Below are 27,384 nucleotides of genomic sequence, written 5' to 3'. Positions count from 1 at the left end.
CTAATACTTTGCTGGGACTGCTCTCAGATGCTATAAGCTATTCTCAGATCTTTGCCTCATGACCTCCTCAGCAAAGGAAATTTTCCATCCCATCAAATCCCTCATGCTTGAAATCTGTCTTTCTCTTCTGTAACCAGCCAGAGAATATTCTGTTTTTAAAAGACTCGTGAATAGATTAAATCTACCCAGGTAACCTCTATGTTTTAAGGTTAACTAAGCAACATTAATTACATTTGCAAAATCCCTTTTGCTGTGTAACATGACATAATCACGGTTATAATATCATGGGGGCCATCTTAGAATTCTGCCTGTCTATTCTCACACCAGGCATCTCACAAAAAGGCTTACTCAGATATTTCAGTTAGAGAATTGACTGTAGTAACGACTATCCAACCTACCCCCCCAACCCTTGTTGTACTTGTTCCTTTAGCCCAAGTGGAGAGTTGGCAGAGATGAAATGACCTTTTTTAGGGAGTGGAATGTTTGTAAGGAAAACTTATTGTTTCCCTTTACTCACACTACCATTCTTCAGAGATTACGTAAGACTTCCACGGGCTTACTTAGTGAAGTTTGAATTGGTGCTCTCCCCATGGTCAGACTAATGAGCATTCTTCATTTGATAGTTGGCTAAGCTACTAGAACTGCAGTGAACTGAGGATGCTGGGGGTCTAGGGAAATGGGCTGCAGAGATGGCTGAGATCATCAGAGGTGAACTGCTTGTGAATCAGCCAGCAGTTCTGCTGTTGGGTTGGGCAAACATATAAGCATTTCTGGCCCAGTAAAATCTTGTATAAATATTTTCCCATATCTAGGTATTGCCACAGGATGTGACTAAACATCAAAGAAATTTTTGTTGCTTGGTAGAATTGAAATATATTCATGGTAAATCAAACCCAACTCTCTCAACAATAAAAGAATTTTACTGCCCAAAGCAAGTTAATGATTACAAGATACCATGTGAAGAGCCACACAGGACACAGAGGTAGATAAAACTTGGTTGCAATCCCTTAAAGTATTAGATTAAGCCTGTGAAAATAATAAGTGACCTGTCAATAATTCAGATACTTTAATGAACAATATGCAATGACTATAAAATTAGGTGTAATTATAGTATATACCATTAAAGTGTAGATGAGAAGAGTTAGTAGGTGCATCAGGCTAGAGAACATTTCATTGGAAATGTTAATTCTTAGGATTTTATAGTTTTCTCAAGCACTGATTAGAATGGAGGATATTACATTACAGCCTTATATACAGTTGGCGTTCGGTAATATTTAATGATATAGTTGATTTACTTCTATGTGCCCAGAAGCAAAGAGTTGTGTGTTGTTTAAAAAAAAAAAAAAATCAGGATTAGGCAGTGAAAGAGAATAGCAATTTGCCTGAAGTGGATGATTTCTATTTGAATATAGGAATGAGTCTATACCCTTAGCAGTATAAGAGTAGGAAAGGCAGGAAGATCAGATCCGGCAGAGGCTGTAGAAGACCATGAGTGCCAGGCACCAAGATTAGATATAGACAATTCATAGACAAAGTGAGAGGAATAGGGAAGTGGGAAGGATGAAACTTTTTGACCAGGGAATTGAAGTTTGGATCAAAGTACAGGATAATAAATCTCTTTGTGAACCCATATGGTGTAATACAGAGGGAAGAAATGAAAGTATATTCAGAGAGAAGAGTATTTAAACTGATTATGTATTAGGTATAAAATAGTAAAAGTGATCCTCATTTATTAGGAAAGGAAGTTCATTGCTTAATCAAAGAATATTATCCTCATCCTAAGATCCCTATAAGAATGCTTGTAAAATAATTGACTTAGAGATTTAAATGCAGCACGTGCACATGTTTTAGCATAAACTTGTTTTTTGTATGCAGGGCTACCCAATCGAACTTGCTGTAACTAAAAATGTTCTGTATCTGCACCGTCCCATAGTGTGGCAGTCACAAGCCACATGTGAGTTTTTAGCACATAAAAGATGGCTAATGTAACTATATACCTGAATTTTACATTTTATTTAAATTTAAGTAATTTAGAGTTAAATATAAGTGCCACGTGTGTTTTGTGGCTACCCTGTTGAGCAGCACAGGTTGAAAATAAAACATATAAACTCATAAGTCCGAATTCTGAAACTTATTTTTTTAGGGTAAAAAATTAATAGGTGGACTAAGAAAAGATGCAGGTGGCTTCTAAATTTCAGAATACTCAAATCTAATGAGCTAGAAAACATGAATTATTTCCTGATTTATAATAGGTATTGTGGATTTGGTATTAACATTACCTGCCACTTTGCTGTACTAGAGTTTTTGGCTCATAGCTTCATTTTTCCCCCAGTGTCACCAGGCTTTTCTTACTTGAGAACCCCATATTGTCCTGAAACTGGTAGCGTAAGGATTTCTCTTATACCTAGATTTAAGTCCAGCTGCAACTTTAAGATGCCTAGTCCAGCGGTCCCCAACCTTTTTGGCACCAGGGACCAGTTTCCTGGAAGACAGTTTTCCTACCGACCGGTGGCGCAGGCGGGGGTGGGGAGTTGGTGGGGGCGGGATGGTTCAGGGGGTGATGTGAGCAATGGGAGCGGCAGATGAAGCTTCACTCGCTCGCCGCTCACCTCCTGCTGTGCGGCCTGGCTTCTAACAGGCCGCGCACCGGAACCAGTCCACAGCCCAGTGGTTGGGGACCCCTGGCCTAGTCCATCAATATTTGGCAACATTATTTAATTCTTGCTTTTATTTCCGCAGTTGAAAATCTTTCCCAGAAATCAAACTCAGAGACATGTTCTCTTACTTTGTCAGTGTTAAAAGAGATTGCTGGATTTCTGAATTGCTTCTCCAACTTTTTGGCTACATCACTCACTGTTATCTTTGTCACAGTATTTATTCCCCATGGAGATGCCAACATGCTGCTGATGATTATTTTTTATTAAAAAACTTAAAGAATTTCTTAACTGTCTATAAATTAGTAGTGATAAAAATAGTCATCTTAGCAGCAGCAGCAACAATGCAGAAAACGAACGCATCAACAGCAAGTTTTGCTTTGGATTTTCAGTTCCCAGCATGCAAAATGAAACTTTCATACAGTGTTTTAAATTTCCATTATACATCAGAAAATCCTGGATAAATGTTTCTAGCTCCCTAATGAGTGAGCAGGCCTTGAACTAGTAGATTGATTTCAATAGCATATATTTTTTAATCGATGTCTGGGGTCTTTCACTACTTTTTAACATCTAAAACCCTATGCTCAGTTTAACAACTTTCCCAAAGGAGGTATCAAGTTGTCTCATAGGTTTAAAAATATGGCACAGATGACATAAATAATATATAAAAGGACCTCTTAGTGAGACGATGTGGGAAGAGGGAGAAAAAGTAACGAGTAAAATATTATATATAGAATATGTTAGCATTCTCAGCATCTTCACTGAAATACTCTCTTAGTCTATCCACCAAGCTAAGGGTAATGCTTTGAAGGGTAGAGCACAGGTGTCATATCCTTCTCTGAGGCATTTTTTTTGTTTGTGAGACAAAAACATAACAAGTTGGGAAGTAAAATATATCCGAATACTCCCACACGTCTACATTAAGGCCATAATAAATTCATGTGGCAAGAATTTTTCTCAAATTTTAAAGCTCTATTTTTTCCTTCCTTTTTCATATGTAAACACATCCATTTAGTTATTCAACACAATCAGCAAATATTCGTTGAACAATTACCAAATGCCAGGCACAGTGCTAGACATTGGGATGTACCAGTAAACAAAACTGACAAAAATCTCTGACCTTTAAAGTTCACATTCTAGTGGATTCCAAATATCTTCATTAAGAATGTTTGGAAATATTAATTTCTCAGTTCATGGAGTTTTTAACTTTCTAAATGTATAAAGTTTGGAGAACAGAAAAAGATGGCATTTAACTCTTCCCTCTCTGTAATTCAATATGGTTCGCCCTGAGATCTTTGAGAAGTTAAAATGAACATTTTTAGTTGGATAACCATGTGTTAGTATGAGAGACACTGTGGGTTACCTACCTAACAACTACCGTCCTCACTTTCTTCATTTACAGAATCCCGTATTTGGTGGCCATGGAAGCTCTCCCGGGGAATAAATCGGGATTGATATTAGAAAATCAAAGTGGTCTCATTTTTCTCTCCAGTGTTTTATTTAGGAATGGACATGTGACACATTTCTGTTCAGTTCCATATAATGGAAATCTGCTCAGATGTTTCTTTGAAAAGTCGATATAAAATATTAGTTTCAGGTTTACAATGTGGTGATTCAACATTTTTAGAGATTATACTCCATTTAAAGTTATTACAAAATAATGGCTATATTTCCCCTGTGCTGCACATATATATCCTTGTGACTTATTTATTTTTATACATAGAAGTTTGTATCTTTTAACCCCCCTACCCTTATCTTTCTCCTCCTTGCTTCCCTCTCCTCACTGATAACCACTAGTTTGTTCTCTTTGTCTGTGAGTCTATTTCTGCTTTGTTATATTTATTAGTTTGTTTTATATTTTAAATTCCACATATAAGTGATAACCTAGGGTGTTTGTCTTTCTCTGCCTAACTTATTTTACTTAGCAGAATGCCCTCCAAGTCCATCCATGTTGCTGTAAAGGGCAAAATTTCATTCTTTTTTTTATGGCTGAGTACGGTATTGCAGTGTGTGTGCTCACACGTGTGTGTGTGAGTGTGTGTATGCAAACATACACATATACCACATCTTCTTTATCCATCTGTTGATGGATACTTAGGCTACTTTCATACTTTGCTATTGTAAAAAAATGCTGCTACAAACATTGGGGTGCATATATCTTTTTAAATTAGTGGTTTTGTTTTCTTCCGATATATTCCCAGGAGTGGAATTGCTAGTTCTATTTTTAGTTTTTTGAGGAACCTCCATATTGTTTTCCACAGTGGCTGGCTGCGCCAATTTACATTCCCACCAACAGTGTACAATGTCTCCCTTCTCTTCACATCCTCGCCACCATTTGTTATTTGTAGACTTTTGAATGATAGTCATTCTGACAGGTGTGAGACTTTGATGTGCATTTCTCTGATGATTAGCAATGTTAAGCATCTTTTCATGTGCCTGTTGACCATCTGTATATCTTCTTCAGAAAAAATGTCTATTCAGGTCTTCTGCCCATTTTTTAATCAAGTTGTTTGTTTTCTTAATATTGAGTTGTATGAGCTGTTTATATATTTTGGATATTAACCCCTTATTGGTCATAGCACTTGCAAGTATTTTCTCTCCTATTCTGTAGATTGTTTTTTCATTTGCCATGCTCAATGTGTTTTCTATTTTCAGTATATTTCCTCATGAGTAGGCTCTGCCATTTTAAAAGAGTGGATATTTCTGAAGGTCATAAGAACTCAGACCAACACAATTCTATAAATTCTCATATGTATTCTCCTACACCCATAGACGTAGTGGGTTTTGGGGGGGGGGGGCGTTTTTGTACTCACCAGAAATTTAGAATGCGTAAGGAATTTTCTCGATTTCACTGATTGACTTTTGTGCCCCTTACCCAGGTTTCTATTCATTATGGGCAGAAACATTCCTTTATTTGGGGATGTGAGCATATGCTGTATTACATTAGTTTATAGGGTCCATTCAAGAACCTCCTTTCACTTCTCTCTGATCCCCAGCAGATGACTCCTGATCTTAGGATGGTCTTACTGCCCATGTTCTCAAGTTTGTCAGGCTTTTCTACCATCAAGTTTTGAAAGTATCATTTTCAAGTTGCTGTTTCTTTTGCTATCTTAGTTGGTCTATTACTTTTTTCTGGAAAATTTTGTGTCAATTCAAAAACTATACTTTTGCCCTCACCACACATCTGAAAGGCTTATGCATTTTTTTAAAGTGTAGAAAATTCAGGAGGATGCTATGTGATTACTTTTGGAGAAAGTAAGAAAGCTGAGAAGTCAGAAGAATAATATCTATCAGCTTAGTGTGTCTGAGGGTGAATGGGCAAAGGTGAGCACAAGAATATTCTGGTTACTGAGAAAAAGGAATACAAAAATGTCTGAATAACTGACAGCTATGAAAAGAAAGAAAAAGAAATGGTTGGGATGGTCCTCAGAGACAATGAAGTTTCCCCAAGGGTATAACTGTAAGCATAGCCTTTCTCCAGTAAACATGGAGATTGACCTTAGCATTGGTCTAGTATTTTTAAACCATGATCTAAGTCATATAATACTATAAATTTATTTTTTGTTGCTGTTTAATTTCATTAAGGTCTCTGTGCCTACATGAAAGCATTAGTTTGAAAACAGTTTCTCTTCAATCTAACTAGGGTTTTGTGTTTAATGATTTTGTTTGAAGAATCCTGAGCACTTTTGTCAATGGCCAGTTCAGTGATTGAGAGAGAAAGGCAATTTTTCACAGATTTGACTTAGATACTGATTTTATTTACCAGCCCTTACTACCTTGTTCAATTTTTCACTATTTTGATATTTATTGCTTTCGTCTCACTTGTCTAAGAGTTGCCAAGAAATTTCCCAGAAAATGATGTCTATTTCTCACCTAGTGAACCTTTCTTTCTGTAAGCATAATGGGAAATTATGTGCATACATTTTGTTGCACCATGTGAGACTGAACAGAAGTAAAATTTTTTTGTAATGGATTCTTTCTCTTCCTCCTTGCTTGTGGTATTTCCCTTGCCAGGAAGTTTGTGAAGGAGAGAGTGAAAATGACAGAAGTAGCAGCTTCTCCCATTGCAGCATATGCCTTCAAGTCATCCTCCTGCCAAAGGGTCTGGAACCAAACTAGCTCTTCTTACTGTACTAGAGTGACCTCAACATCTCCAAGCATGGTGTTGGTGCCTTACATCAGCTGATCTCCTGCATAGAAATGTCTGGTCAAAAGCAGAGAAATGCACATGACCAAAAAAAATAATCAGAAGTAAAATCCAAATGTTATTACTGTAATGTTAGATGGAGTCTCATACATAACCACAAAATGAGCCCAACGTGCACGCTGGATGGCTAAATTTTATTTGAGCACAGTGGCTGTGTTCCAAATGATTTCCTAAATTCAAAGGGAATCACAGCCAGACTCCTTGAATTTTCTCAAGCATTCCAATTTCAATCATGAGCTAGTTTAGCTGGAAGTTAGATTCTTCCCACCTTCACTAGAAAACTTCTTGGCTACAATTTTAGACATTCTGGCCAAAACTTAAGCTAGGTAGGCAAAGTTAAGTTTCTTCTATGGTTATATTATCATCTTTGTCACTTATTACCACTACTTGAATTTGTTGATGAAAATCATATGACTGATATTAAAAATGAATTTGAGGTATTTTTCTTATTCATTTTATTATTTATTCTTTCAATAATTTGTTTTCAGTGAGTTCTAAAGTAAACAACTATATAGAGTTCAAGAACTGAGTTCCTCCAGTTAATCTCAGTTTAGGTGCTTGTTAACTTTGTTTCAACAGACTTGTTAAGAGATTCTTTTCGAAAGAGATGATGCCACTAAGATGAATGAAAATATCACACCCACGGACAAAACAGTTTACACATATATATCATAACTTTTCCTTCACATACATTTCAAAAAATTACTTTTCTGAATAACAGAAATGTATCCACTTGGGGTAAGAAATTTTTAAATTATCTTTTAAATTTTAATCATTATAAGTGAAAAAAATCACTCAAAATTATTTCATACATTTTCCTGTATTCTTTATCACAGAAAAGAAGCCTATATTTCACATTTTTTGGCATTAACAATGTTAGCACCATGCACATCAGTTATCATTAAAATAATATACTTGAAACTTTTTAGGCACTAAGTTTGAAATGCTTACCTCTTCATTATGTAACAACGTTGAATATTCCAGACTGCTAAACTGAATGAGTAGTTATATGTGTTAATAAATTGAGGGTAAAACCATTGCTGTTCAGTTGCCTGAGTTATCACTGTGCTGGATCTAGTGATCCCCTACCATGAGTAGATTCAGGAGATTTAATAGAGATTTTTGCTGTTGCACTTTGGCTACTAATAGGGATTTCTACATCCTAGTTTCAAGCTAGATATTTGACACTATGCATGAAATACTAGGGAATATACAAATGACTACAGTGATGGTTGGCAATCATTTAATTTCTCTACTGCAAGTGAAATAACAGTTGTTTTTATTCTTCACTTTTTATTTTTGCCTAAATTATGTCTTAACCGTCTTGTAAGCGAAAGAGTAAGCATGATGGGAAGGGAACATCGGACATGCCCCCAGGACAGGAAGTCAGGGGAACTGAGAACAGATTTTAAAAGTTTCCTTTAGGAAGAGAATGCTGTGATTACTGACTTTGGGAGGTTAAGAATTCCAAGACCAAGATAAGTTGACCTTTCAGAACTCATCAATAAAATTACACAGGTGTCTCTTAATGACACTACCAAGAGGCATAGTATTTTGTAGTCTTAGTGGCAATGGACTATGTCATATTTATTTCTGTAATGCCAATGTTTAGCACAAAGTCTAGCACAAACAATACCTTCACTTAATGACTGGAGAATGAATGGGGCATTATTTATTCATATTGAAGCTAGTGTTGTAACAGAATTCTCGCTAGTGGAATGTAGCTGTACTGTGACCTAGAAATCAGTGTTGTGCTCTGAGCAGACTAGCTTCCAAGTGGCAGAACCAAAGAAAGGGCCAAGGTGTATATTTCCTGGGCCTGGGAGCTCAGTGGAAGGACAGAACTCTGTTGGGACTCCCAGCTGAGGCTATGTAGGACCGTTTGTCTGCCACTATCCACTGCCTTAACACCTGTACTCTTTGGGAAGAAAAACACTGTTTTTACAACACAGGTGGGAAAGCATAATTTCTCTAGTGGCCTGAAAGTTCTGTTAGAAAAAAACTCTAGGTTTGGAAACTTTCCTGTTGGATGAAAGAGAAAAAAGGCCACACAGCAAGTTAGAGAGAATAATGGGAACTATCTAACAAACAAAGAAAGTGGCATCCTAGGAGATAGTCATTTCAGGGGATTGCATTTATACTCTTTGAGTGCCAGAAAGTTGCATTTTAATCCACAAACAACTAACTTCTCTGTTGTAAAATAGAATATAAAAGTAATTAGATAAACCAACAAAGAAAAGACTTGGGGTTTCCATATAGTAAAAAAGAGTTGTTCAATAAATGAGTGAGAGAGGGATCAATGAATACCTCTCTTTATGGATGCTAGGGCCATAAAACAAAACAGAAATGGGATACTGCACCTAAAATGCTGTTTTCTATGATTCCATATATTGGTGCTCACTATGCTAAAGATAAATCAAGAATATTCACAATATTGGCCATTCTATTTTATAAGCAGCCAAGTGTTATCTCATAGATACACTATCTCACTTAATCATCAAAATATTCTAATATTGTTATTACAATATTAGATAATATCATTTCAGTTTTTAGATTAGGGAACTGAGTCCCAAGGAATGTATGTCACTGTAACTATGATGTTTATAAAGACAAAGGATGTGTTTTCCATTTCCATCAGTCATCCCTAGCACATGGCATGTTTTTTAGTCCCTGGAAGGCACTTAGAAGATATTTATTAAATGGGTGGATAGATATTTATTAAATGGGTGGATAAAAAAACAAACTTTCCCAGATGATAATGTTCGATTCAGACATATGTCTTTAATTCCCCAGTATGCATTTCTAACAGAAGGAAAGAAAGTGATTTTCTTGGTTTGTGAAAACAACTCTATTTAGAGAGAAACTTGATAAAATTAATATGCACATCCTCCAGGAGGGACCTTTTTTTTTCTACCAAGGGTTTGAGGCAGATTACTGAGGTTCAGCCTCCTGTCTACATACTTACTAGTTAGAGAAACATGTTCATATAATCCCTTTTTGGATTTTCTTTCATTCAGTCATTCAATCATTCATCAATTATTTATTGAGGGCTTCCTATGTGCCAGACACTCTTCCTAGCACTAGGGATACAGTGGTGAATAAGAGTCCCTGTCCTTAAATGACTCACATTCCATACTCTATGTACTCTGACCTCTTAGAGATGTCATTCAATATAAATTCATGAATGTTACTTAATTATCAGAACTTCATTTTCCTCATTTACAGAAGAGATGGTAATACCTTCTCACAAGGTTGCTATGCAGATAATATATAAAATGTGTAAGAAACTATACAAATTGAAACAACAATGGCAATTGAATTTTTAAAGTTTACAGATGGTCGTCTCAAACATTATCTTGTTAAATTTTCGACTAATAAGATTATGATAATATCAAGATTATGAAACAATATGGTCAGGCACACCACAGTTGGAGTCCTTCCATTGATATTATTAGCTATTTGACCTTGAGATATATATTAACCTTATTGACAAAAGTTTCTTCATCTGCCAAGGGAAAATTTCATTCTACTTTGCAAGGTTGTTATGAAGATTATTGATAATCTATGCAAATTGCCTACTCACTGAACAGTAACTATTATAAGTGCTCAAAAATGATAGAAGTTACAATTACATTGAGCAATGAGAATTCTCATACTTTACTAGTCAGAATATAATTTAGTACAACTATTTTGGAAAAGTGTTTGGCAGAATCTTTTAAACATGAATATATGCATTTCTCATAGCATAGAAATTCTACTGTACACATGTTCACCAGAAGATATGTCCCAGGATGATTTTGTTAGCATTATTCATGATAGCCCAAACCTGGAAACTGCCTTAATTACCATCATCGGTTGAGTAGCTATTCACACAGTGGAATGGAATTCAACAATAATATCAATGAATCTCAGAAATACAATGTTGAGTGAAAGAAGCCACGCTTAAAAGAGTACATACTCTATAATGCCATTAAGATAAGCTACAAAAACATGTTAAATTATGGTTTCAGAAATCAAAATTGTGGTTACCCTTAATAGGCTCTGGTAGTATAGTGATTGGAAGGGAACATGGAGAGGGCATTTAGGGTTCTAGAAAAATTGTTTCTTTTTTGGGGGTCCTGTTTTACAGAAGTATGTTCATTTTTATGAAAACTTAGTTGTCTACCAGTGCACTTTTCTGCATGTATATTTTACTTTAATAGAAAGTGAAAAATAGCAAGTATATTCAATAAATATCAATTCTTATTTTTTAATATTAAGAATATGAAACATTCATACACAATCTAAAGATTTTTTAGAACATTTTTAATCAATTTATTTTTATTCTAGCTAAAATTCTAGAGTAAACATCTAGATTTAGGAGACACTCATCTCTCACACACTTGAAGTCTCCTTCAGTTTATTTTTCCAGGCAAATCTGTAACAAGTGCCTTCTAAATCCAAAATACTATGTCACAAGATCTTCTGAGACAAGGATGCCATTGCTTGACATGACATGAATGCCAACTACCCTGTATACAATTGAGCTTTTTAAAAAGTACATGGGAGAAACTATTACCAGCACCACAATAGATCTTTTTTAAAATTCTATCTCTTGCCAATTTTTCAGAAGAGCAAACAAATAAAAATCATTCATCACATACTGCACTTGCTATATTTATGACCACTGGTATTTCTAGTTCTTTGTAGACAAAAATGTACATAGCAGCAACAAGTAATTTTCAGTATTCTATTTTAAGATATTCAATATTATCAGCCCCAATTGGAGTCCAACTCACATGTTATGGACTGAATGTTTGTGTTCCCTTTAAATTTTTATATTGAAGCACTCCCCCCAACACTCACCCACCCCATGGTACTGTGTTTAGAGGTGGGACCTCTAAGGAAGAAGTTAAGGTTAAATGAGATCTTAAGAGTAGGGCCCAGGGCTTCCCTGGCGGTGCAGTGGTTGAGAGTCCGCCTGCCGATGCAGGGGACACGGGTTCGTGCCCCGGTCCAGGAAGATCCCACATGCCGCGGAGCGGCTGGGCCCGTGAGCCGTGGCCGCTGAGCCTGCGCGTCCGGAGCCTGTGCTCTGCAATGGGAGAGGCCACAACAGTGAGAGGCCCGTGTACCGCAAAAAAAAAAAAAAAAAGAGTGGGGCCCAGATCCAATAAGATTGAGTCCTTGAAGAAAAGACATCATAGTCCTTGCTTAATTTCTCTCTATTACGTGAGGACAAAGCCAGAAGGTGGCCATCTACAAGTGAGGAAGAGAGCTCTCACCAGAAACCAACATTGGCTAGCACCTTGATCCTGGACTTTCCAGTATCCAAAACTACGAGCAATAAATTTCTATTTTTTAAGCCACCTAGTCTAATATTTTGTTATGGCAGTCCAAGCTGACTGAAACACCACAGAAATGAGTTTTGACTGTCAGGTGCAAATGAAAGAGAGAGAGAGAAAGAGAAAGACAGTAAGAGAGAAAGAGAGAGAAAAAGAAAAAAAGGAAGGAAGGCAGGTCACTGAGAGTCTCTGAAATAGGTCATATTAAATGCCAGCCAAGGGTCTTCCCCAGTGCCACAGTGGTTAAGAATCCACCTGCCAATGCAGGGGACACGGGTTCAAGCCCAGGTCCAGGAAGATCGCACATGCCGCGGAGCAGCTAAGCCCGTGCACCACAACTACTGAGCCTGCACTCTAGAGTCCATGACCACAACTACTGAGCCCATGTGCCACAACTACTGAAGCCTATGTGCCTAGATCCCGTGCTCCACAACGAGAAGCCACCGCAACGAGAAGCCCGCACACCCCAACGAAGAGTAGCCCTCGCTCACCACAACTAGAGAAAGCCCGCGTCCAGTGATGAAGACCCAGTGCAGCCAAAAAATAAACAAATGAATAAAAATTTTAAATAAACGCCAACAAATATTTTCGAAGTTTTCAACTATAAAAAAAAAATAATAATGCTACACTACTTAATTCAGAGGGATATTGTAATGATAAAAATAAGTATTGTAAGAAAAATATTCCACAATTTAAAATGTTACTCCTAACATATGTCAGATACTGTGGAATAAAAACATGAATGAAGAATTGTCACTAATATAACTTCCAATCTAAAACAAGAGACTGAAACATACCAATACAATTTCTACATGTTCTATATGTCTAATAAAAAACTGGATTTCTAATAGAGACATATTGGAATATAATATGTGGGACATTCTCATCCAAGTCTGAAGGTAATTGTATAACAATAGTTATCTGAAAGGAAGTCATAACATAGCAGGGCACTAGATATTTCCTATAGGCTAGGTACCAGCTTCACTCACACAAAAATCTATGAAATAGCTATTTCCTCTTTCCTTTGATGAGAAAACTTAGGCTTAGAGAGCTTACGTATTTCTATCATGTCACAAAGTTGGCAATCAAACCAAAGTTGGTCTGTTTATAACTTGTTTGCTCTTAATCCAGCCAAAAGGAATCTAGGACCTCAGAGGAAGAAAAGTGAGACTATAACAAGATAATTCAAAAAAACCAAATTTATGTACTACGATGAGTAATTTTATATAAAATAAATATGTTTAAGGCTCCAAATAGTATAAGAGAAACTCCTAGGTCTGTTTGGGAAGCTCAAGCTTTGTACATTATTTCTTTGTTTGCTAACACAGTGAAACCAAAATGAGAACCAGAATAACATTATGCAGGAATGTATAAATTTAAAGAGCCCATTATTTGAACTCAGCAAAAATTAATAATGCTGCTTGGATGAATATCATCTTATGTTTCCTTTAAAAATATCGTAATCCACTTGATCAAAAAATGTCATGAACTTTATATAGTTTTTGTGACTGGCTTACAATCAGGTATGAACTTTTACCTCTACTAACAAAGACAAAAGCTGTTTTCTTTCAGAGTGTTATGGGGTTGATACTGACCTTTTATGGTGTGGGAAAACAAATGCATAAGGATAGAAATGTCAATATACTGATTAATTTTTTAAGCCAAAACTGACATGGGAACTTTCATACCATGGTGATAATTTCTGTCTTAAATTAACCAGGGTGAATTAACTAAATCCCCACAGCTAGGCATTTTTGCACTCTAATTTTGGAAAGACATAGGCCACGGGAAGAAAACAAAATACCATCAATTCGATTAACTTCTTGAAGACCATACAGGCATCTCAAACGTATGTATGGAGCATGAACTTAGTCAGTAGCTCCTAAGTGGTGTCACTAAAATTGTCAAACATTTGAAATCTGCAAAAAAAAAATAGTATGTATCTTTTCAATGAATGGCTAGTCATATTATAGACTGTCCTTCCAGGGTTTCTGATATTAATAGGGCCTGAAACTTTCATTGTCATTGAGCTATTTTACAACTTTATAAGTTGTAGAAATTTGTAGTAATACAAAATTTTCTTGTCCATATGAATGCAAAAAAATTGTGTCTGGTGGAATGCCTTTGATCATTATCTTGTGGTTATTGGCTAGTTTTGCACTCTGTGTAAATTCATTTCAGCATTCCATATTGCCTATATATGTGTGGTTCTTTAAATTCTCCTTTGAACGCTTCGTAGCATCTTACTGAATCTCATTTTACTTAAAGGAGTAAATCAAATAATTAACATATGTCGATTTTATATTTATACGGAAGCCATAATTTTACCATTTGAAACAAATTTTCCTTTAATAGCTTGAATTCCTCTTCAGCCCCTGATGGTGCTAATCCATGGTGTAATTAATTAACCTTTAGGCCCAGGTTCCTAATCAATAAAATGGATATTAAAAAACCACCCTCACAGGGTTGATAAGAACTTTAAATGAGGTAGGTACAGTGCTTAGCACAGTGCCTGTTACCTACTTGTCACTCAAGAGTTAGTTTCCTTTATTTCCTTATATACCAAACAACTAATTTTAGTACCAGACAACTAACTTTAGTTGTTTGGGATGTAAAAGATGCTCAATATCTATTTATATTTTTATTGCTGATGAAGAGAAGTAGGGAAAATTTGAAATTTTTGAAGGCGATAAAAGAAATAAACGTACATGGGTAAAAGGGTGGAGTGAGTGGTTAATATAGATTTCACATAACCTACTAGGCATTTCAGAGGCCAAAGCCACCAATCATTCGAGACTTCTCTATTTCCCTCCCCAGCCTCAGTTCGCAAACATAAGCACATAGCTCTTTCTTATCCAGAATAAAAATGGTCTGGAAAGTATGAGTCATATTCAGTTTTTTTTTTTTTTTTGCAGTGATATAATACTACAGAAAATATTTCTGAATAGAAATGATCTTTTTTTTTTGGTGGTATGCGGGCCTCTCACTGTTGTGGCCTCTCCCATTGCGGAGCACAGGCTCCGGACACGCAGGCTCAGTGGCCATGGCTCACAGTCCTAGCCGCTCCGCGGCATGTGGGATCTTCCCGGACCGGGGCATGAACCTGTGTTCCCTGCATCGGAAGGCGCACTCTCAACCACTGCGCCACTAGGGAAGCCCTTTTTTTTTAGTTTTTACAAAGATGATATATACATTGAATATGCCAGAGTAACATAAACCAGAAGATATTAAGCATAAGTAGCCATAGGGCTGGAAGAGCCTGGAGCACATGAAGACACTTTTAGAACATAAGTGCCAAAGATATGTCCCAATTAGATTGTAAAGTGTCTAATATTTCACAAATCATGAACGCTAGAGATGGGAAAACTAGCCCTTCAATATGGACTACACCAATAGGGCAGTTCTGTTCCTTCACAACCTTTCCTGAAGAATTAAGTCCTGGTTGTGAATTATTAATTAAAATTTAACCTGATTCTTTTTCCAGTCATTAATAGAAAGTGCTAGAATTATCTAGGTATTTATCTGGAAAATCAGTACTATGAAAAAAATATATCAACAAATGCAAAAATAAATAAGTGGGAGTACATCAAATTAAAATGCTTCTGTATAGCAAAGGCAACCTATGGAATGGGAGAAAATGTTTGCAAATTGTATATCTTATAAGTGGTTAATATCCAAAATATACAAATAATTCTTACAACTCAATAACAAAAAATCAAACAATACAATTAAAAAATGGGAAGTGAATCTGAATAAACATTTTTTCCAAACAAGACATGCAGATGCCTAACAGGCACGTGAAATAATGCTCAACATTACTAATCATCAAGGAAATGTAAACCAAAACCATGATGAGATGTCACCTCATATCTCTTGGAATGGTTATTATCAAAAATGAAAGACATAACAAGTGCTGGCAAGGATGTGGAGAAAAGGGAATCCTTGTGCACTGTTGGTGGGAATATAAATTGGTGCAGCCACTATGGAAAACATTATGGAGGTCCTTTGAAAATTAAAAATAGAACTACCATATGATCCAGCAGTTCTACTTCTGGGTATTTATCAAAAGAAAATGAAAACACTAACTCAAAAATATATATGCACCCCCATGTTCGTTGAAGCATGATTTACGATAGCCAAGATATGGAAATAACCTAAGTGTCCACCAGTGAATGAATGGTTAAATACAAACACAATGGAATATTATTCAGCCATAAAAAGAAGGAACTCTTGCTGTTTGCAGCTACATGAATGGACCTTAAAAGCATTATGCTTAGTGAAATAAGTATACAGAGAAAGACAAATACTATATGATTTCACTTGTATGTGGAATATAAAAAAATTCTGATAGATACAGAGAACAGATTGGTGGTTGCCAAAGGTGGGGTGATAATGATTGGGTAAAAATGGGTGAAGGAGGTCAAAAGGTACAGACTTCCAGTTATAAAATAAGTAAGTATTTGGGATGTATATAGCATGGTGACTATAATTAATAATACTGTATTGTTTGAAAGTTGCTAAGAGAGTAGATCTTAAAAATTCTGATCACTAGAAAAAAAAATTATAACTATGTGCTAATGAACGTTAACTAAACTTATTGTGGTGATCATTTTGTGATGTATACATTTGTCAAATCATTATGTTGCATACCTGAAACTAATATAATGTTAAATGTCAGTTATATCTCAAAAAAAAGTATTTAATCTTAAAAATACATATATTCAATGAGTATTTGCTGCAAACACATCTGTTCTAGGCATATGCAAATACATACATACATACATTCATTACCTCACAGTGTAGTCAGTCTTCTTGGAAGGCAGAGATGTAAACAAATACTTGTTGCATACTGTAATGCCAACAACAGAGATATACAAGGTATAAGGAGAGAAGAGTGGATGAATGGTTATTTTTCTAAAGGATGGAATAATTCTGGGAAGAAATGACCTAGAATTAGAGAGCTGGAGAATGCAGACATTTTCCTTTCAAAATCTTTTCCTTTTCTTTAAGCAACTGTATGCCAATAAAATGGACAACCTGGAAGAAATGGACAAATTCTTAGAAAAGCACAACCTTCCGAGACTGAAGCAGGAAGAAATAGAAAATATAAACAGACCAATCACAAGCACTGAAATTGAGACTGTGATTAAAAATCTTCCAACAAACAAAAGCCCAGGACCTGATGGCTTCACAGGAGAATCCTTTTCTTTATTCAAAAGGTAAGTATAATGTTCCTCTGGCTTCTTGTTAGAAAAATATAATCTTAATTTAGCAGGAGCTCTTCTCAAATCTCTTGGGAAAAATTTCTTGTGGGGTCAGCAAACACCAAGGTTAAAATTTTGCAAAAAAGCATTTCAAAGTAGCCCCCATTCAGAAAAAAAGTTATTAGGAAGCACTCTTAGGGATTTTTTTTTTCCCAACAAATTTTCGTCTCAAGAAAATTAGCAAACAAAAGAAGCAGCAGATAACTGAGTTCAGCTGTAAATGTTAATTAATTTATGACTTTTACCCTTGTCTCTGGCATGTTAAAAAGCTCTGATGTATGAATTCAGTTGCAGGTAAAAGGAAACTTGTTATGTAGCCTTTAGTAATAGGAAAATTGTAGACACCAATGGAGAACTTAGTGCATTTGACATCTAAATCAGGCACTTCAAATACCCTTAGTGCATTTGACATCTAAATCAGGCACTTTAAATACCCATTTCTCTATATAAGAATCATTTTCCGTAATAATCATGAAGTGCAATGAATAATAACCACAAAAGAAGCTGAGAAAGTGAAAATTTTCTTTATTGGGTGTCATATATACGTGTGCCTGTAAAACAAAGAAATGAAATAAAATTAACGGTACAAAAGAAAACATCATTTTTAACATTCGATATTTTAAATCAGTAAACTTTATTTTTTAGAGCAGTTGTAGTTTCACAGCAAAATTGAGTGGCAAGTACAGGGAGTTCTCATATAGCCCCTGATCCTACACAGATATAACCACACCACAGGGGTACATCTGTTATACTCCATGAACCTATACTGACACATCATCATCCAAATTCTGTAGTTCACATCAGCATTTTTTTTTGGTGTTGTATATTCTATGAGTTTTGACAAATGTATGACATGTATCCACCATTACAGTGTCACACAGAATAGTTTCACTGCCCTAAAAATCTTCTGTGCTGTTCATCTCCTCTCCCCACTAACTCATTGCAACCACAGCTCTTTTTACTGTTTCCATAGTTTCACCTTTTCTAGAATGTCATATAGTTAGAATCATGTAGTACACAGTCTTTTCAGATTGGTTTCTTTCACTTTAGTAATATGCATTTAAGTTTTCTCCATATCTCTCATGCCTTGAAAGCTCATTTATTTTTAGCACTGAGTAGTATTCCATTAGATGAATCTATAAAGTTTATTTATCAGTTCACCTGCCAAAGGACACCTTTGTTGCTTCCAAATATTGGTGATTATGAATAATGCTATTATAAACATTGCCATACAGCTTTTTGTGTGGATGTATGTCTTCAACTCTTGGGTAAATACCAAGGAGTATGATTGCTATATCGTATAGTAATATATATAGTAAAATACAGTTTTGTAACAAGCTGCCAGACTGTCTTCCAAAGTGGCTGTACCTAATTCCCACCAGCATGAATGAGAATTATTCCACATCCTAGCCAGCATTTGGTATTGTTAGTATTTTGGATTTTGGCCATTCCAGTATGTGTGTATCGGTATCTCATTGTTTTAATTTGCAAATGCCTAATGATATACTAACATCTTTTCATATGCTTATTTGCCATTTGTATACTTTCTTTGGTGAGGTGTCTGTTAAGCTCTTTTGCCCATTTTTTAATCAGGTTGTTCATTTTCTTATTGTTGAATTTTTAGAGATCTTTGTATGTTTTAGATAACAGGCCTTTATCAGATGTGTCTTTTGCAAGTATTTTCTCCCAGTTCGTTGCTTGTCTTTCTTCTCATACTCTTGACATTGTGTTTTGCAGAGCAGAAAATTTTAATTTTAATGAAGTCCAGCTTATCTATCATTTCTATCATGGATTTGCCTTCAGTGTTTTATTTAAACAGTCATAGCTATACCTAAGATAATGTAAATTTTCCCCTTTGTAATTTTCTAGAAGTTCTATATTTAGGTTTATGGTCCATTTTGAGTTAGAGTTTGTGAAGTGTATAAGGTCTATATTTAGATTCTTTTTTTTTTTCGTGTAGATATTCAATTGTTCTAGCACTATTTGTTTAAAAGACTATCTTTTCTCCATTTTATTCCCATTGCTCCTTTGTCAAAGATCAGTTGGCTTTATTTATGTGGGTCTATTTCTGGGTGATAGTTTTTTTAATACCTACCTAAGATTTTGAACTTTGATCTCTTGACTGTAGTCTTGTATAATAATACTATACGAAATACTTATCTGGTAATAACTGGATTTTAATAAAGCTAAAATAATTTCAATAGATAAAATTTTGGAAGTCAGTAAATGTACCATTGATGTAACAATTAATTTTCTTAATTCATTCTTCAGTTTTAAAATAATCAAAACATTGAAAAAAATTTCTACTTTATTTCATCTTTAAATGTTTTCAAATTCAGTAAGCTATGTCATTTATGAACTAAAATTCTAATAATATTTCAGTTTTAGCAAATAAAATACAGGATACCCAATTGAATTTGAATTTCTGACAAATAAAAAATATTTTCTTTTTAGTATGTCTCAAATATTGAAAGGGAAGTATTTATATTAAAAAAAATCACCGTTTAACCAAATTCAAATTTAACAGGCCATTCTGTATTCTAAGCTCTTAGACACTTACTAAACAAAAATATTTCACCTTACTCTTCACATTTCATTTAAGTGTTTTACTTTTTTCACAAATAAAGACACCAAATGTTAGCATAGAATGGCAGAATTGATGTGAGTCAAGTTCTAATGCTTCATCTTCAAAATCATTGTATCATCACTGTTTATTCTAAATATCTTATTTAAACACAGAGATATGTAGAATCATGGTGTTAGAGATATATAATGTGCCCAAAGTGAGCTTGAAAAACTTGACAATTGCAATCTTATTCTCAAAAGAAATGAGACTTTCTTGACACATGCCTGAGCCTGCATGTGTCAAGGAGTCAACTGAATAAAAAAGTGTTCGAAGTTAACTTTTACGTTGAGTTTAATTTTTGCTAAAGGATGTGTTTGAAGTTAACTTTTATGTTGAGTTTAATTTTTGGTAAAGGATAAGTAATAAAACTGTAGCTAAAATGTAGCTCACATATATATTACTGACATTCAACCTCAGTGTAACCAGAGCCATTGTTTTGAACTTAGACCAGGGAAACTCCAGACCCCCTTATCCCTCTAGTGTTTTTTTTTTTTGTTTCTTTTTTTAACACTGACATTGTTTAGATTACCAGTGCATTGTATAGATTGATAAACCGCTGTTTAGATTGTTACCAGGGAATAATCAAAATCACAGCAACTTTTACTCAGTTTTATTGTTGTTTTTAAGTACTGTATAGATAACCACCACTTTAGTCATTCTACACAAAGTGGACATTCCCAGCTGACCCTCCCACCACCCTAACTTTCGAAGGTCACTGACCAAGACCTTATACTTGTATCATTTTTTTCAAATCTATCTGTGGAAGAATGGATCTATTAAATAGTATCCTCAGCTTTGGCAATGTTCTTTGAAGCTTTCCTGTTCTGGGATGAGTAATGAGGGATTTGGAACTCTTTGGTTGGTTCACTGCAGTGCAAATTGTGATTTGAAAACAATGTGGATAACATGATAATACCCTGTTTGAAAAGCCCACTTGAAATTTGTGATTTTTTTTTTCCTGTGGCTAACCCACCCTCTCCTTTCCATCTTTAATTAAAATCTTAGCCTCTTTTAACGTTCTCGCATAGCATCTTCATTATGGTTTTATCATCTAGAGTTGGAAGATTGCATTTAGATTGATGTGAATTCTTCCTTGGAGGTCATAGTCTCTAGCAATTTATAAAATTGTAGTGCTGAGAACATTTAAATATTACAGGCTCGCTTCTGTGGAAATGGATAAAGATTACCCAAATTAGAACAAGCAAATGCTGTTTATTCACAGCTTGCTATATATAGCAAGGAAGTCAGCCACCATCACCTATGTTTGACAGACTTATAGGCAGACAGGGGAGTATAAAAGTTTTATAGGAGAAAAAAGAGAAGGCTTAAGGTATGCCCTGATTGGAAGTGGTTGCCATGAGGAAGCTGGAGGTGGGCTAACTAGAGACAAGACACCCTATGGGGTTGGTTAAAGAAGCATATTTGTCTTTCTCTGGTTAGTTCTCAGTTGGAAGAGGAGGCAGAAATTAGGGAAACTGGTAGTTGGCTAAGTTCTGACAGTTTGGAGTCAACTGCTATTCAGATTATGGTTTGGCATCCTTACAAATTGTTGCAGATTGTGGGTCAGAGTTCTATTTTTATATACCGTCTGGCCGTTATTCATTTGTACATCAGTTTCTCCCTTGTCTTTGTCTTTTTCTACAGATGAAGAAACTGAGACTCTCAAGAGCAATGTTACTTAGGATTTATAGAGAGCCTTCCTTCTCAGTTTGTGTGTTTGTTTCATTTATCACTTAGTTTTTTTTATCCAGTTCTAAAATTAAGAACACATCTAGGCTAAACAAGAGAGACAACGTCTCTACTATCATGAAACTCACATTCTTTTCACACAAATAAATATGTAATGTAATATAAGGTAGTTTCATCTTCTCAACCACACCTCACTATGCCGTGTCTCAGATACATTCATTGTTTTCTGTAATATTTTCTCAGAAAAAAGAGAATAGTCATATTTTGTTGACAGGTTTTTAACTGTACAGTATTAAAGGCAGCTGTGTGTCTATTCAATTAGAGCCTCATATCTGTCATAGCTCTTCCCCAGAAGTGAATTAAACATTAACATCAGCTGCTGAGGAAATGTGCTCACATAGGCACTTCTATTCTTCACCTGTATTGCCTTTTAAGTGTATCAAATGGAAACACTCAGGGAAATGAATTTGTTGCCTTGCCAGATCTTTTGGCATATAAACTCATAAGATGATACTGATATCTTGGCTGTAAACTAAGCAGAATAAAAATGTCTCTAAGATAGGTTTTTCATCCTTGAGATTTTGAAGTGCATGTGTTTGATGAAGCTACCTTGTCTTTATAGAATGCAGGTGAAAATGGAGTCAAAGATGTTTTTGTGGGGAAGCTACTTTTTTTTCCTACAAACCTGAGAAAATCACAGCATGGGTTAATTGAGGGGCTATGAACGCTTTAAAGGCAATATTAGAAAAAATTAGAAAACAGCTATGGAGGCACATTTGTCCACAATGGCGAGTGGTGCTGATTTGCTGAATAAAGTAGAGCAGTGGTTATTAAACTCCACTGTGAGTCAGAATCGTCTTCGAATTCAGTAGGTCCAGAGCAGGGTTCTAAACTGCATTTATAACATGTCAACAGGCAGTGCTGGTAATACTTTTGCTGCTGGACTGGGAACCAAATGTTGAGAACCATTAGAGTAGAGGACTCATTGTGCATTATATTCCTGTCTGCCTTGGAAGTCCCACCATTCATAATTGGTCAAGTAGCTTAAACCAGTTTAGGATTGGATGAGGTAAAGTACAGGCCCTAAGGATGCGATCAATTTCTTTGGCTTGACATTGTGAAAGAAACAGGATTTTGCCTTGTGTGGAAAATTAAATTTTCAAAAGTTAGTATTTAGAATAAATGTGCTTTTGAAGTGAAAACCAAGACTGTTTTCTTACTAAAGAGATTTAACACTGTATTTATAGAGGTGGAATTAATAAACAAAGCCATAGAGGTCTTAAACGTTAGATTAATGTCCATAAGCCTAACGGGTTCATTTTATAGCTCGAGTATATCCAAATTCTTATAACATTTAAACAAATAAACTTTCCATGTTAAGCATATTGTAACAAATGTGATTTCTAAAATAAATGTCTTTTACCAATTGTGTGGGTAATAGAAGATTAAAACAAACTCTTGAGAGTTCAAATGGTAATCTCAATAAACTGTTGCATATCTCAAAGAGTTTCATTCCATTACTTAAGAAACATTGAAAGAATTGTGAACATGATTACAAGGTGAGGATATAAATTTTAACTCAAATAAAACCTTTGGCCAATCTAATTAATAGTCTTCATTTCTTGAGCCCCTGAGACAATTGGAATATAAATATTACCCAAGCATCTCATCTCCATTTTAGTAGTATAAATTTCCAAGTCCTTTCCTCAATAAGACTATCCATTTTCAAAATTAAATACCATTGTGACTTTTGGTTTCTATTTTCTTATAATTTCACCCAAAGATAAATAACTTGTAGACTTATGTTTATTTATTTATAATCAAGTATAAAGTAAATATAAGTGACCAGATTGAATTCAATTTCTTAGCCCGTTTTACATTGTTGGTTCTTTTTATCAAGTTTTATTCAGTAAAGAGGACTTTTCTTAATCTCAAAATTTCCACAACCTGAGGATCACTCATTTGTGAAAACCAGTAGATTATATAGCTTCATGAAAATTTCAGTGCACTGGGGGAAGAATGTGTTCCACAGCTCTGGGTATAAAAAACAGTCATATTTTTTAAGGGTTCTGAAGTGAAAAGTGACTCTATACACTTATCGTAGAGGATTCTGATAAATTCAATCTTATTCATGCTGTGTATAGCCCTTACACTTAACTACAGTGCCACAAACACATGGAGAGCTTTCATGTTGCCTGAGTGAAAACAGATTAAGAAACTCTAAACATCCACCTTATCTTCCCAACTGGATACTCATTAGACCAATCCAAGCCTCCAGTCAAAGTCAGCCTTCTGTAGCTCTGTGTTCAAGTGCTGGCCTGAGCTTCTTTCCGTGGCTCTAGGGAACAAGCCTCCTGTTTAGATTCTTAGCATCTCTGTTTCTCTACAGCAGACATCCTGAGCCTCTCTGGGTACCCTCTGGAAATGGGTTACAGCTGATATCACCCCCCAACACAATAATTTCTTCTACTACTATCATAGGGAAGCAATCTCTATACTGTGGTGACTTTAGTCCACACAATTAATAGATAGCAAATGTACATTTTAAATGGTTTGGTTCTGAATCTCAGCATGTTCATTTTCCAAAAGGAGAACTTATTAGAGCCTTGCTTGTTTGCTTTCTGGTTCGGTGAGGTTAATAAGAAACGGGGGTGATGAGGAAGGGAAATATGAAACTTTTTCCATTCTTCTTCCGTGTGTGTGTGTGTGTGTGTGTGTGTGTGTGTGTGTGTGTGTGTACTACAGCCTAATGGAAGGGAGGGAAGAGGAAAGAAAGAAAGAAAAGAAAAGAAAGTAAAGAAGAAAGGAAAAAAGAGGTATAAAGACTAAGTTATTCTACTGAAGGTCTTCTATCTCCCTCTCCTAAAATAAAAGCAGCTTCCCATATCAAATAACTTTTTGATAGAAGAGTTTCCTTTTTGAAGGGACCTGAGGGAGATATTCACTAATTGAGCAGTTTTTCCACAATAACTCATAGCTAGAGGCCTTTATTCTTCACTTAAATTCAAAGTTTCTGTCCTTTTCAACAAATACAAATAAGTCGTAAGAAGTGGGACTCCCCAGGAACCTGTATTGGAAGACAAGTGTTTCCTGCATCTCAATACTGTGCTACACAGTTCACTGTAACCACACAATTATTTACAATCTTATTTTTGAAATGGCTGAAAAGATGAAAGAAAATATGCTCACCCTGCTATTTGGTATTTTTAAATGATTATTATGTGTTTTTTTTTCCTTAAGGTACAAAATTCTAGGGTATTTTCCTGATCAGTGAAAATACAGGCATTATCCCTAACAGATAATACATTTATCTTATCTTCTATCCAGAAATATCAGTATGATTAATAGAAATTTCACAAACTTTTGTCTAAAACCGAGGTGATCTTTTTGGGTATAAACCTGATATCCAGACACTTGGCATTCAATTCTCTTTAAAATTCTTACCTTTTAAGAACTTCTGCTTTTTCTGAAGTTATACCCAATTACACTGAGAGCTTGGCAAAGTGTTTTGTAAAGGAACATAACATTTTATGAATGAAAAATTAAATAAATAACCCTGTGTTCAGCTAAACTGAGCCATCTTCTGTATCCCAAACCTATACTCTCACTTCATGGTTTCTAGATAGAACAGCAGTTATTGGCTATTTGAAATAATTTGCTTTATGTTTGTCTTCTCTGATTGATTGTAACTTCACAAAGGCATACCTGCATCTGTCTTCTTTACTATAGTGTCATCAGAGCCCCAAAGATAGCTGATGTTCAGTAACCATTGAATAAATGCACATTGGCTGATTCATTAACTGAATGAATGAATAAATGAATGAAATGAGCAAATAAAATAATGAAAAGGAGAATACCAGGGAATAGGACTGAACAGGTAATTAGAGCACAGGTTATTGTAAGTCTAATATGTCTTGCTTTACCCTTCACTCAGTGTTTCTAGACAATTGGAAAATGAGCAAAAAGAGATGAGCATGTCTTGTTACTCTCAGAGGTAAGATGAAGAAGTGGATAAGGGAAAAAGCAAAGGTCAAAATCACAGAGGTGATACTGACTTTGTATTTTCCTGACATATTTTAATATAATTTCTCTCACCCTACTCTCTTTTGCCAATACAGATCCTTTTCATTCTTCCATGCTCTCCTCAATCTTGTTTTCCTAGAGTGGTTCATCCAGTCACCTGTGGTCTTCACCCGGTTGAGACTTTTCCAGCATTTATCATGTGATCTAGTTTCCTGTCAGAAAACATGTACTTCTTTGAAAAAAGTCTTGAATATATCCTTTTATCTTCTCATGTATTCATGCTTCATCTCTCCAACTCAGTCATAAGCTCTTTAGAATTAATTTTGATTTGACAGCTTTCTAAGACTTCGCTCAATCAACAGCCCACCTCTTCTTCAGGTGGGTCTGAACAGGGAACAAAACATAACAGAAAGTTAATGTAAAGGCCATTATATAATGATGATACTGATATGGAGTCCAATTTGTCAGGAGTCTGGTCAAGATAAGATTTATAGAATGGAGGAGCAGAGAAGAACTCCTTGTTGAGAGTCATCCTCCGAAAAAGAATGGAACTGTTGCAGTTGAGATGAACATGTCCACTCTCCAGATTTACAATGCAGATATATTTTTCACATTTCCTTAAGGAGTAATGATCAAAGGATGGAGAGAATCCAGGAATGCATCTAGAGAAACTCCTTATGGAAACAAGAAGTACATAAAAGTGTTTTATATAACACTTAGCTATACAGATGGTCCCCGACTCAGGATGGTTTGACTTACATTTTTTTTAACTTTATTATGGTGCAAAAGCAATAGGAATTCTGTAGAAACTGTACTTTGAATTTTAAATGTTGATTTTTCCCAGGCTAGCGATGTGACCACATGCTCAGCCACATGATCATAAGGGTAAACAACTGATACACTTAAAGCCATTATTTACCCATACAACCATTCTGTTTTCCACTTTCAGTACAGGGTTCAATAAACTACAGGAGATATTCAACATTTTACTATAAAATAGACTTTGTGTTAGATGATTTTGTCCAACTCTAGGCTAATGTAAGTGTACTGAGCACTGTTAAGTTAGGCAAGGGTAAGCTATGATGTTTGGTGTATGAAATGCATTTTTGACTATTTTCAGTTTACCATGGGTATATCAGGATGTAACCCACCATAAGCTGAGGAAGATCTGTACTTTGTTTAGTTGATCTCATCATCTTCTTAAATGGCACTTATTTAAATATGAATCACATACTTCTTACAATTTAGTCCCTCCCTTTTGTTTCAGTCTTGCATATCTTTTATTCAAATTCTCCACTTTAATATCTAGTGGGCATCTTAAATCAAAGAACTCTTAATTTCTGTTTTCACTGCCCCAAGCTTCTCCTCCACGGTCTTTCTCATATCTTTAAAGTGTAGCTCCATCATCTAACCTCTTGAGCAAACCTCAAATCCTGAGGGATACACATAAACCCTCCTGTTCTTTCAGCCTTCGTATTTCATCAATCACTGAGTTCTTATGGTTCTTCTTTTAACTTATATTAAAATTATGTTTTTTTTAAATTTGCATTTCCACTAGCCATTGTTCTCTGAGAGTAAGTTTCTATATTATCACCAT

At 35.3% G+C, this 27,384-nt stretch overlaps 1 long non-coding RNA gene across 1 annotated transcript in view; it reads left to right on the top strand.

Annotated features, from left to right (window-relative positions):
• The first annotated feature begins 886 nt into the window (after positions 1–886).
• Positions 887–27,384, top strand: part of LOC141279274 (uncharacterized) — a 29,388-nt gene continuing 2,890 nt past the window's right edge. Inside the window, exons 1-2 of the long non-coding RNA XR_012333246.1 lie at positions 887–982; positions 17,196–17,404. This is a non-coding gene — a long non-coding RNA (uncharacterized lncRNA). The remainder of the gene's footprint in view (positions 983–17,195; positions 17,405–27,384) is intronic.

This window comes from Tursiops truncatus, chromosome 8 (assembly GCF_011762595.2).
Source record: "Tursiops truncatus isolate mTurTru1 chromosome 8, mTurTru1.mat.Y, whole genome shotgun sequence".
NCBI lineage: Eukaryota > Metazoa > Chordata > Mammalia > Artiodactyla > Delphinidae > Tursiops > Tursiops truncatus.
This window is presented reverse-complemented; position numbering and strand designations above follow the sequence as displayed.